Source organism: Kogia breviceps, chromosome 4 (assembly GCF_026419965.1).
Source record: "Kogia breviceps isolate mKogBre1 chromosome 4, mKogBre1 haplotype 1, whole genome shotgun sequence".
In the NCBI taxonomy this organism is placed as follows: Eukaryota; Metazoa; Chordata; class Mammalia; order Artiodactyla; family Physeteridae; genus Kogia; species Kogia breviceps.
This window is the reverse complement of record NC_081313.1, coordinates 68,157,636-68,168,850: the sequence shown is the minus strand read 5'-3', so window position 1 is coordinate 68,168,850 and position 11,215 is coordinate 68,157,636. Positions and strand designations below refer to the sequence as shown.

General features: G+C 34.6%; 1 non-coding gene across 1 annotated transcript; it reads left to right on the top strand.

Annotated features, from left to right (window-relative positions):
* Positions 1 to 5,014: 5,014 nt before the first annotated feature.
* On the top strand, positions 5,015 to 5,121 carry LOC131756449 (U6 spliceosomal RNA). The gene has a single exon (XR_009335632.1). It is a non-coding gene; the product is annotated as a U6 spliceosomal RNA (small nuclear RNA).
* Positions 5,122 to 11,215: the final 6,094 nt, after the last annotated feature.

The window sequence follows — 11,215 nt, the reverse complement described above, 5'->3', positions numbered from 1 at the left end:
TAGACACATGAAAAGAATGGTCAACATCATTAATCATTAGAGAAATGCAAATCAAAACTACAATGAGATATCATCTCACACCAGTCAGAATTGCCATCATCAAAAACTCTACAAACAATAAATGCTGGAGAGGATGTGGAGAAAAGGAAACCCTCTTGTACTGTTGGTGGGAATGTAAATTGATACAGCCACTATGGAGAACAGTATGGACATTCCTTAAATAGCTAAAAATAGAACTACCATACTACCCAGCAATGCCACTACTGGTCATATACCCTGAGAAAACCATAATTCAAAAAGAGTCATTTACCACAATGTTCATTGCAGCTCTATTTACAATAGACAGGACATGGAAGCAACCAAAGTGTCCATCAACAAATGAATGGATAAAAAAGATGTGGCACATATATACAATGGAATATTACTCAGCCATAAAAAGGAACGAAACTGAGTTATTTGTAGTGAGGTGGATGGACCTAGAGACTGTCATACAGAGTGAAGTATGTCAGAAAGAGGAAAACAAATACCATGTGCTAGTGGGAAGCAGCCGCATAGAACAGGGAGATCAGCTCGGTGCTTTGTGACCATGTAGAGAGGTGGGATAGGGAGGGTGGGAGGGAGGGAGATGCAAGAGGGAAGAGGTATGGGGACTTATGTATATGTATAACTGATTCACTTTGTTATAAAGCAGAAATTAACACACCATTGTAAAGCAATTATATTCCAATAAGACATTAAAAAAAAAAAATACATCCTAAAAGCCCCAGCTTAGCTGGATGCTTGGACTCTGCTTCAGAATTGGATGGATGGTATAAAAAATATATATATTACTTCTGCTTCCCTTTTCATGTTTCAGCAAGTGTGGTGTGTAGTTTGGCCATTTGCCCTTAGTTTACTGATATATTTGATGATATTTTAAAAATTATTTTATTTATAAAATTTGAGGTACACAATTCATAATAATATGCAAAGAACTTGTGCCAAAAATATAGCCAATAGAAAAAGTCTAATATATGAACAGGTATTTCACAGAGGAAGAAACACATAAGGTCAACAAAGCTATAAAAAATGGTCAACGTTATTGGTGACAAATTATATATAAATCAAGATGACCATGTGAAACCATCATACATAATTCCTATGGCAAAAAAAGTAATAATATTGAAAATATCAAGACTTTGAGAGGATTCAAATTCATAGGATCTCTTGTATGTTGACAGTGGGATATCTGGCATGATTACTTTGGAAAACAGTAAGAAATTATCTCATATTTCTGAACATTCACATATCCTCCAAGTTCAGTCCTTCCTATATATTAACAATAGCCTCACACATTGTGTTATTTTAGGTTCCCTCAGATGTCAACCAAAGATAAGGACTCAAGCACATTTGCTATATTTGAGGTGTGATCCTTAGAAACCTGAGTAGTGGAGTGTAGAATTAAGACAGGAAAGGGAAGCCCACAAATAAATGATGCATTATCAAGGAAGTTACCACCATAGTTAAATGAGGATTTATTTCTCTAGAGAAGTCTAGGAGTCTATATAAAACTCTAGAGCACAGATCCCAGAAACATCTCAAGTGAGAGGCAAGGGAAATGGCTATTTATACATCGCCTTTCAGAGGTTGTTGTTTGAGAGATGATCTCTGCTCTGCTGTTTACGTGGACAGAGAGGCTCTTGCTTCCAGAGGAAGTCTTTACAAATGAAAAAGTAAAATATATATTCTTCCTGATGGTGATGTGGAGAAAATAAGTCTATGAAGGGGAACTGGGAGTGCTGCAATTTTCAATTTTAAATAGGGTAGTCAGTGAAGTATTCCTCTCAGAAGTGACAATTGAACAGAGACATGAAGAAGCGGAAGGAGTGAGCCCTGAAGGATCTGAGAGTAAATGGCCCTAGGCAGAGGTTATAGAAAGTTGACCTGAGGTTGCATAGTTCTAAGAATGACAGAATGACACATGTATGAGTATAACAGGAGCACAGGGAGGAAGATGCATGTAGGAGAAAAAGGAACCCGGAACTTTTGGATGTTTGACCATAACACTGACACAGTCATGCTTAAGGTTTAAAAAGAACACTCTGGCTGCTCTGTAGTGGGGAAGAGAGAACATTCAGGAAGCTAGTGTAATAATTCAGGAAGAAATTATATTGAATTGTACCAAAGTGGTAGTGGTAAAATTGGGGAAAGTAGTTTGATTATAGACATATTTTAGAAGGAGGAGTATGAAGGGGCTGTCTTTAGGTAGGAGCATGGACAACATATCTATTGTAATGGAAACTAAAGTGAAGTGGAGGGGTACAGGTGCTGAAAGTGAGTGCAGGTGGGGGCAGGAGAGGGAGGAAAGTTAGAAGGTATATGGATTTTCCCTTCTATTTTCCCAATGAAATATGAAACAAACTTATTAGCTGATGGTGAAAAATGTGAAAGATGTTTTAAAGTATGGGGGAGAGAAGGAGGTTATAAAACGGTTTCTAACAATGTTGAAAGATTTAATGGGTTAGAGCAGTGCTTCTTAGAGTATGTATGGTGAAGTGCAAGTTCTTGCTTGTTTATTTTTCATTTCCAATTTCTCATGGACACCTAAAATGCAATAAAAATGAATTATTTGGAAAATGAAATAAAAAGCGTGCAGCATATAAAGCCACTTTTTATTATTAGATTCAACAGACATTATTACTCTGTCAAATTGCTATAACGTTTTATAAAGGCTGCCTATTGATTTCTCTACTTATTTTTAAAATAAATTTATTTATTTTTTATTCATTTATTTTTGCCTGCATTGGGTCTTGGTTGCTGCTTGGGCTTCCTCTAGCTGTGGCGAGCGGGGACTACTCTTCATTATGGTGCATGGGCTTCTCATTGTGGTGGATTCTTTTATTGCAGAGCATGGGCTCTAGGCACTCGGGCTTCAGTAGTTGTGTCATGTGGGCTCAGTAGTTGTGGTGCATGGGCTTAGTTGCTCTACAGCATGTGGGATCTTCCTGAACTAGGGCTCCAACCCGTGTCCCCTGCATTGGCAGACGGATTCTTAACCACTGTGCCACCAGGGAAGCCCCTCTCTACTTATTTTTATATAATACCAGGTTATAGAGGTGTGGAAGGATTGGTAGGTGGATTAAAGTTCCGCTTGACATGAATTTTAAATATAAGTGTACCTTGAAATGTTTCATACGTTTACATACTATTAACTACCATAATCTTTGGTGATCAGTATGGTAAATATATATGTCAAAAAATCTTTACAGTATTTGATATTGCAATTCTGTTTCTAGGACTCATGTAACTGAATGAAGATTAATGTATGCAGAATTTTGTTCATTGCATTGTGGATCTTAAACGTATAATATTTTAGAAAGATAAATCAGTCATACTCTAGTTTCACTATAAATTGTATATTGTATCACTATTTTGTAAACAAAATTTGAAAGAAGTTTTTTAAAAGTTCATGTTAACAGTGTTAAAAAAGCAATTTGAAAAAATCTGTATTTAATGTAATCCCCTTTTGTATAACTAGCTCATAATATATATTCAGAAATTTTTTAAAAGTGCATTATGATAAACAGGTGATCTCCGTGATTTGAGATTTGAAGTCAAATGATATTTTTAATTTCTCAAATATTACATTTAATTTTGCAATATTCATGTTTTAACATTGCTTCAACAACACAGTTATATACATTAACAGTAAACACATATTGTAGTAAAATTCTTATTTTTTCATAAAACTATGTTTCTAAACTGCACATTAGTATAACAAGAAATACTTTTTCTGTTAGAAGCTACAGGAAGTGCTAAAATATTAAAAATATAATTATGTGAAAAAGCAGAAATTTCTTTTTTTAATGATTCAAATCTTTTCTAAAAAATTAATATCAGATGCATTTAGTGAGGATTTTCATCTTTCATAATAACATGGGTTCTGATCTCTATAATAATCCTTTTGCAGTACAGGAAATTTTGCTTTGTTATCATAAAACCTTAAGGCACTCGAACTGACCTGGAAAAGGATAAATGTAAAAAATAAAAATCAATTTACTTTAATATTAGTGTTTTCATATCTTGAAAGATTTTTCCCTTTGTTTACTTTTTAAGAAGTATACTATAAATATAGAAAGAAATAGGAGAAATGAGAAGTCAGATACAGAAGAACATAGGAAGGACAACTGAAAATGAAAAGCATTAATAAGAATCAAAATAAGAATGGCTTACATAATTGATAACTAAAGAGGAAATGAAAAGCAATCTCCAGAGGGCAAAATTTGTTGTTTACTTTTAGTTAAAAGACCTTTTGTGTAATACCTTACTTAACCAAACTCGAATATTTCTTTCAAAGATGATAAAACTTTTAAAAATTGATAAAATCAAGATTCACAGTGATTAGGTAAATTTCTTACAATCATATAGCTGGCAAGTGATAAGCTGGACATCAAAATCAATACTGTATTAATTCATTGATAGACCTATTAGCCTTTGCTCAATACTCTAATGGGAAAGCAGTAATGGTAGGTTTAAACACAACCAATGGTAGAGGGTTATTTTTATTTTTTTAATTATTATTATTTTTTTGCGGTATGCGGGCCTCTCACTGTTGTGGCCTCTCCCGTTGAGGAACACAGGCTTCGGACGTGCAGGCTCAGCGGCCATGGCTCACAGGCCCAGCCGCTCCGCGGCACGTGGGATCTTCCCGGACCGGGGCACAAACCCATGTCCCCTGCATCGGCAGGCAGACTCTTTACCACTGCACCACCAGGGAAGCCCGAGGGTTATTTTTAAATAGCTAATAATTATAACAACAAAAATGACTTCCATTTATTAAGCACTTAAAAATAATAAGCACATTCTAGGTGTTATATATACTTAAGTAATTTAATCATCAGAAAAGCACAGAGTTAGTGCTATTACTTGCATTTTGTAGATATTAAAACTGAGTCATTGAGAAGTTAAGTTATTCAAACCAAAATTAACCTAGATTTAAACATAATTAAATTAGTTAGTTCAAATAAGCCAGACTATGCTCACTTCAGCAGCACATATACTAAAATTGGAACAATACAGAGAAGATTAGCATGGCCCCTAAGCAAAGATAACATGTAAATTTGTGAAGCATTCCATATTTTTACTGTATAGCACAGAGAATTATATACAATATCTTGTAATAACCTATGATGGAATACTATCTGCAAAAAAATAATTACTATACTGTACACCTGAAATTAATGCAATATTGTAAGTCAATTAAAAAAAAAAAAAGCCAGACTTGAAAACAAAGGTCTGACTCCAGAGCCCATACTTTTCTTAACTGCCTAATGTTGGTTCTGCAAGTATGGATGGTTAATTTCAGGTCCATAAGTGAGGTAGATGAGACACATGTGGAAATGTTGCCATACATACTTATAAAATTAATATATTGATTATTCATTTTTATTTATTATGTAATTTATATTGATTTCCGTGTAAAATGATTGCTATCAATTTACTTTTAAAGGGGTGCTGGTATGAAACAGCCCTATAAATGCTCTTCAATATAACTTTGATAATTAGTAGTACTATATATCTTTATAACATAAATGCAATTTTTCAACATATCTTTAGCTATGTGGTTGGACGTTGAAACCCACAAAGTTAAATTTAATGTGTTTTCATCCCCCAAATGAGAAGGTACAGCAAGTTCAGTAATATATGTTTTCTTTAGGACAAAATAGCAATAAAAAATCTAATATTTTTTTAAAGAAAGTGTATTAATAATTAGCTTTATAGAAACACTGTTTAAATGATAAGGATTTTTATTTAAACAATTTAACAAGTATGTATACATTTGAATGGTAGCATGAAGAGCTCTGCTCTGCATTGAAAGAAGTATAATTGGTTAAATTTATTTTAAAAAATTAAGGTCTCCAGATATTTCCATAAGTGTATACAGCAAATATATAAACATTTATTCAAGGAAATCTAAAACATAAAGGACTAGCAAGAGTCTGTACCATTTGAAACACAGTTCACACCTTCTCTCTCATTCTCAGCTCAGAATGCTAGAAAATCCAATCCAAGAAGGTGTAACCAAAAATGTAAGACATCCTCTTTCTCTAGCTTAAAGTTGAGAGCTACATTATCGCACTGAGAATTGCAGGTTGCCAGCATTTCATACACATATGCTCTGCTCCTCAGATCCAGTTTCAAAGGCTAAATTCCTAGAGAGTATGATCAAAAGATTAGGGGTGGGCTTCCCTGGTGCAGTGGTTGAGAATCTGCCAGCCAATGCAGGGGACACGGGTCCGTGCCCTGGTCTGGGAAGATCCCACATGCCGCGGAGCAGCTGGGCCCATGATCCACAATTACTGAGCCTGTGCGTCTGGAGCCTGTGCTCCGCAACAAGAGAGGCCACGATAGTGAGAGGCCCGCGCACCGCGATGAAGAGTAGCCCCCACTTGCCACAACTAGAGAAAGCCCTCGCACAGAAACGAAGACCAACACAGCCAAAAATAAATAAATTAATTAATTTTTTTAAAAAATTAGGGGTTTCGTTCTTCCACTAAGTCCCCACTGATAGAGTAGTGGCTTTACCTCAGGCACGGCACACCAAAAATGTTGTCCATCCAGCTGTCCTCATTCCAGCTTGCTTATGGGACAATGAATGAAATTGAACCTTTATTTTATACAAAATTTAAGTCAAAAACCTAAGGCAAAACCTAAAATTATAAAACTCTTAGAAGAAAATAGGGGAAACACTTCATGATATTGAATTTGGAAAGGATTTCCTAGATATGACACCAAAAGCTCAGGCAGCAAAAGTAAAAATAGACAAATTGGACTATACCACCAAATGACATAATCAATAGAGTGAAAATGTGTCTGTGAAAAGCCCAGAGCCAACATCATACTTAATGGTTACCAATTGAATGCTTTTGCTGTAATAGCAGGAACAAGGAAAGAATGTCCTTTCTCATCTCTTGTATTCAACACTGTATTGAAGATTCTTCCAGTTAGGACAATTATGTAAGAAAAGAAAGAAATAAAAAACATCCATGTTAGGAAGGAAGAAGTAAAACTGTCTATTTGCAGATTATATAATCTTATAGCTAGAAAATCTTAGGAATCCACTAAATCCTCTTAGAATAATATCAAAACCCTCTCAGTGAGTGGCAAGTGAAAACAAGCTCAGGGCTCCCACTGATTCTGCATTATGGTGAGTTGTGTAATTATTTCATTATATATTACAATGTAATAATAATAGATATAAAGTGCACAATAAATGTAATGTGCTTGAATCATCCCAAAACAACACCACACTCCCACACCACCCCCACCCCAGTCCATGGAAAATTTACCTCCATAAAGCCGGTCCCTGGTACCAGAAAGGCTGGGGACTGCTGGTTTATACAAAGACACACATTTCAACAATTAATTAGAAAATAAATTCTTCATTGCAGAAGTGTTAATTAAATAGCCAAGCTATTTATTCATTTAAAAAATCTATATATCTCTACTCATTAGGGTATACTATTCTTGGCAGGTGGAATACTATATGTAGTGGACAATTTTCAGTAGTGATACTGCCTTTATGGTGCTAGCATTCAATTGTAGGAGACAGTAATAAATATAACTAAGTCATACAGTTTGAATGTTATACAGTGATTATTGCAAAAATTTAAAAATAAATTAGAAAATGGGAATTTAAAATATTGAGAAATGTGGTTGGAAACGTCGATAAGGTGGTCAGGAAAAGAAAGGCCTCTCTGAGAAGAAGCCTTATGGAAAATACCCACATTTACCTTTCTCTGTATATTTAGGGATCTTGTGGTTATAAATATCATTTACTCTAAGTGGTCTTGTTAGATGTAAATAAATCTAAGACAAGTAAATTCTGCTCTAATTTCTCTTTCCCCTGTTTTTCTCTCTTCTCTCTCCCTCTCCCTCTGTTTCTTCCTCTCCCTCACTCACTCTATCATATTTCAGAACAAGCCACACTAGTTCTATTAAAATGTAACTCTGTGTATGGACCCACCTTTCTGTCAACTAAGAATTGCTAAAAATTCACAGTAGCCTTAGTGTAGCAAGGATTCATTCACATGCCTTCTTTATAAACCACTGGATGGAAATTTCAAAGTTAAATTTTTGTTCTTTATATTTTTCAACCTGGTAATTCTAATTCTTTCCTTGCCCCCCCCCACCATATTCTACTATCATCTGCGCTGACATTTTCTTCCTGTTTCAAGATCTGACAAGTTTACCCTACCCTCCAAGCAATTTACAAGTGTGGGTAAGTGTTTCATAATTGGACAGCTTTTTTGTATATGACACCTGTTTATTTTCAGAGGCATGGGTGGTTCGTTTTCCATTAAATCAGAATAAAAATACATGTATGGCACGTCATCCTGTACCTCACACTGAAGCAATCACTCCTAGAAAAGCCCTATTATTCTGCGTTTCTTCCCATTGAGTTTATAATCTAAAGCAATACTTTAAGCCACAGGGGAAGTTGAGATCAATTCTTTATCTGAAGGATGTGTACTCCATAAAATACAGTGACCAAAAATATGCCAAATTGTCAACACTCAGTTTATAACAGTTCAGGCTCATGTGTAACTAGTGGATGATTGTCTGGGGGGTCCAGAGTCATTATTATGTGGATTGTAAATCAGTGTCAAGTTTGATGAAAATAAACTCTAATTTCTAGGAAAGTAAATGTGGTATGCTGAAAAAATCCTTCCCAAGTCCTAATCCCTAAAATGTTAGCTGATATGGAAAAAAAAAAAAAAAGACTTTGCAGATGTATAATGTTAAGGATCTTGAGACGTGGAGATTATCCTCAGTTATCCAGGTGGACCTTAAATGCAATCACAAATGTCCTTATAAGAAGGGCCAGAGGGAGATTTGAGATAGAAAAAAATGCTAAGTGACCACAGAAGCAGATATTGGACTGAATAAGAATGACTACAGTCGCCAGAAGCTGGAAGAGTCAAGGAATGAATTCTCTCCAATACCTTATGTAGGGAGAACAACCCTGCTAGCACCTTGATTTTAGCCCCATAAGATTCGTTTTTGACTCTGGTCTCCAAAATCATAAAGAGAACCAATGTCTTTTGCTTTAAGCCATCAAGTTTTTGTTAACTTATTACAACAGTCATAGGGAACTAATACAGTAGATATGTACTGAAACATCGAAGTTGAAATAAATGTTTTAAATTAAAAGCACTGATAGGATAACAAATTAACTTTTTTCCTCTTGGATTAAGGGTTCAGTACACAAATAATTTTATAAACTACATTTTGATGTTTATATATTAATGGGGTATTTTGTAGTGAAAACAACCTACTTTGGCACTCTGCCTTAAATGATACATGTGCATTTGTAATGTTATAAAATGTTAATTTTTAATGCATTTTTTCTAGTGAGGCCCATGAGAATAATCCAATTTATACAGAGATCTAGTTTTAAGTCACATATTGAATTTTAAAACATGCTTTAAATGTGGTGGAATTAATACAGAAAAATGCAAATATAATATTGTATATTAGTAAAATATATATTTTGATCTTAATGCATTTAAAGAATGGATCAGAAATTTTTTTCTTCTTAAGATCATATATGGTGAAAATGCTATGATTTATAATTAACATTACAGTATTTTAGACCTGGAAATATCCCTAGAGGGCATTTTTTAAGTCTTTCATTTTATAAATAAGCAAACTGCAGGCTGGAGAAAGTGTAGACTCTACATATTTTATTGATTTGCAGTAGGAAAAAAAAATTTTTAACTCATAATAGCATCATATCGTACTTTGAAAGATATAGTTTTAAAGCAAATAAAGTCGAAATGAATGCAGAGTCTCCCTACCTAGGGTAAGTAGCAGTTGATCTTTGTGTTCATGGTAGAGTTACATAGATTGATCAGAGATCCTTCTAATGTTAATGATTCCACAAATAGGATCTGTTTATTTGGAGGTGGTACATAAATGGTGTTAAGACCTGTTAAGGGAGGTATGTCACTTCATTAAATGAAAATGGAGTGACATGAAGTAAAAATTAATATGAGCTTCATTCTATGAATGTTTCAACTTTTCAAAAAGAAAGAAACTCTGACTGAAGAGGTAAACATGCTGCTCTATCTTACCAACCCCTACTGTTGTCTGAATTAGAGTCCTTAAGTCAGGACCAACAAGATAATGGAAAAACTCTCATTCTCCCTAAGAGACTGAACTGTGACACAAGAAGAGTATGCTTTCCCCATATCTTTTCTACACTTCCATCTGTTTGCAACCTAACTAAGACTTCAAGTTGCAATAACCAATGAGAAGAAAGTGAGAGTAGTGGGGAAGTGGCTGAGGGGAAGGAGGAGGAAGGCTATTCAGAGGTACCATAATAAAATTTTAGAGGTTTATACCACATGGATAATATACCCTCATAAGGACAGAAAATAACCTGGAGAACATTTCATAAGATTACCTTTTCTTTCTTTTCTTGGTGTAAGTTCTGGTTTGCAGAATTCCATGAGTTAGGACAAGGAGATATCTTTGCTTGCTACAGGGAATAAAATTAGGACTTGTGTATGTCAACTTGATCTTATAAGAATATAAGAATAATTCATGAGAAGGAGAAATGAGTTCCATCTAATCATTTAGTCTCTGGAGCAATGCCAAATCTGAGTATATTTAGATTTCTGTTTGTATAGCTAAAGAGAAAATAACAACATTGGATACATTAAAAAAAAATAAAAATAAAATAAAAGGAGAAGTACTGAGAAACTCAGGTAGGTTGTAACTCTGAAAAAGGACCTCAGTATTTTAAAGTGACTTCAATAACTGGCAATTTCATATACTGTATATTGAATGCCTATTTCATCTGCTGCATGCCAGGTTTGGAATTTTGCAGGTAAAATAACAAAGGAAGAATCTATGCACATTTTCTTTAGATTCCATTAGTTTAGTTATGTGAGAGTCATATTCTTTTTTGTGTGTCTTTTTTTAGTTTTATTTTTTTAACATCTTTATTGGAGTATAATTGCTTTACAATGGTGTGTTAGTTTCTGCTTTATAACAAAGTGAATCAGTTATACATATACATATATCCCCATACCTCTTCCCTCTTGTGTCTCCCTCCCTCCCACCCTCCTTATCCCACCCCTCTAGGTAGTCACAAAGCACTGAGCTGATCTCCCTGTGCTATGCAGCTGGTTCTCACTAGCTATCTATTTTACGTTTGGTAGTGTATATA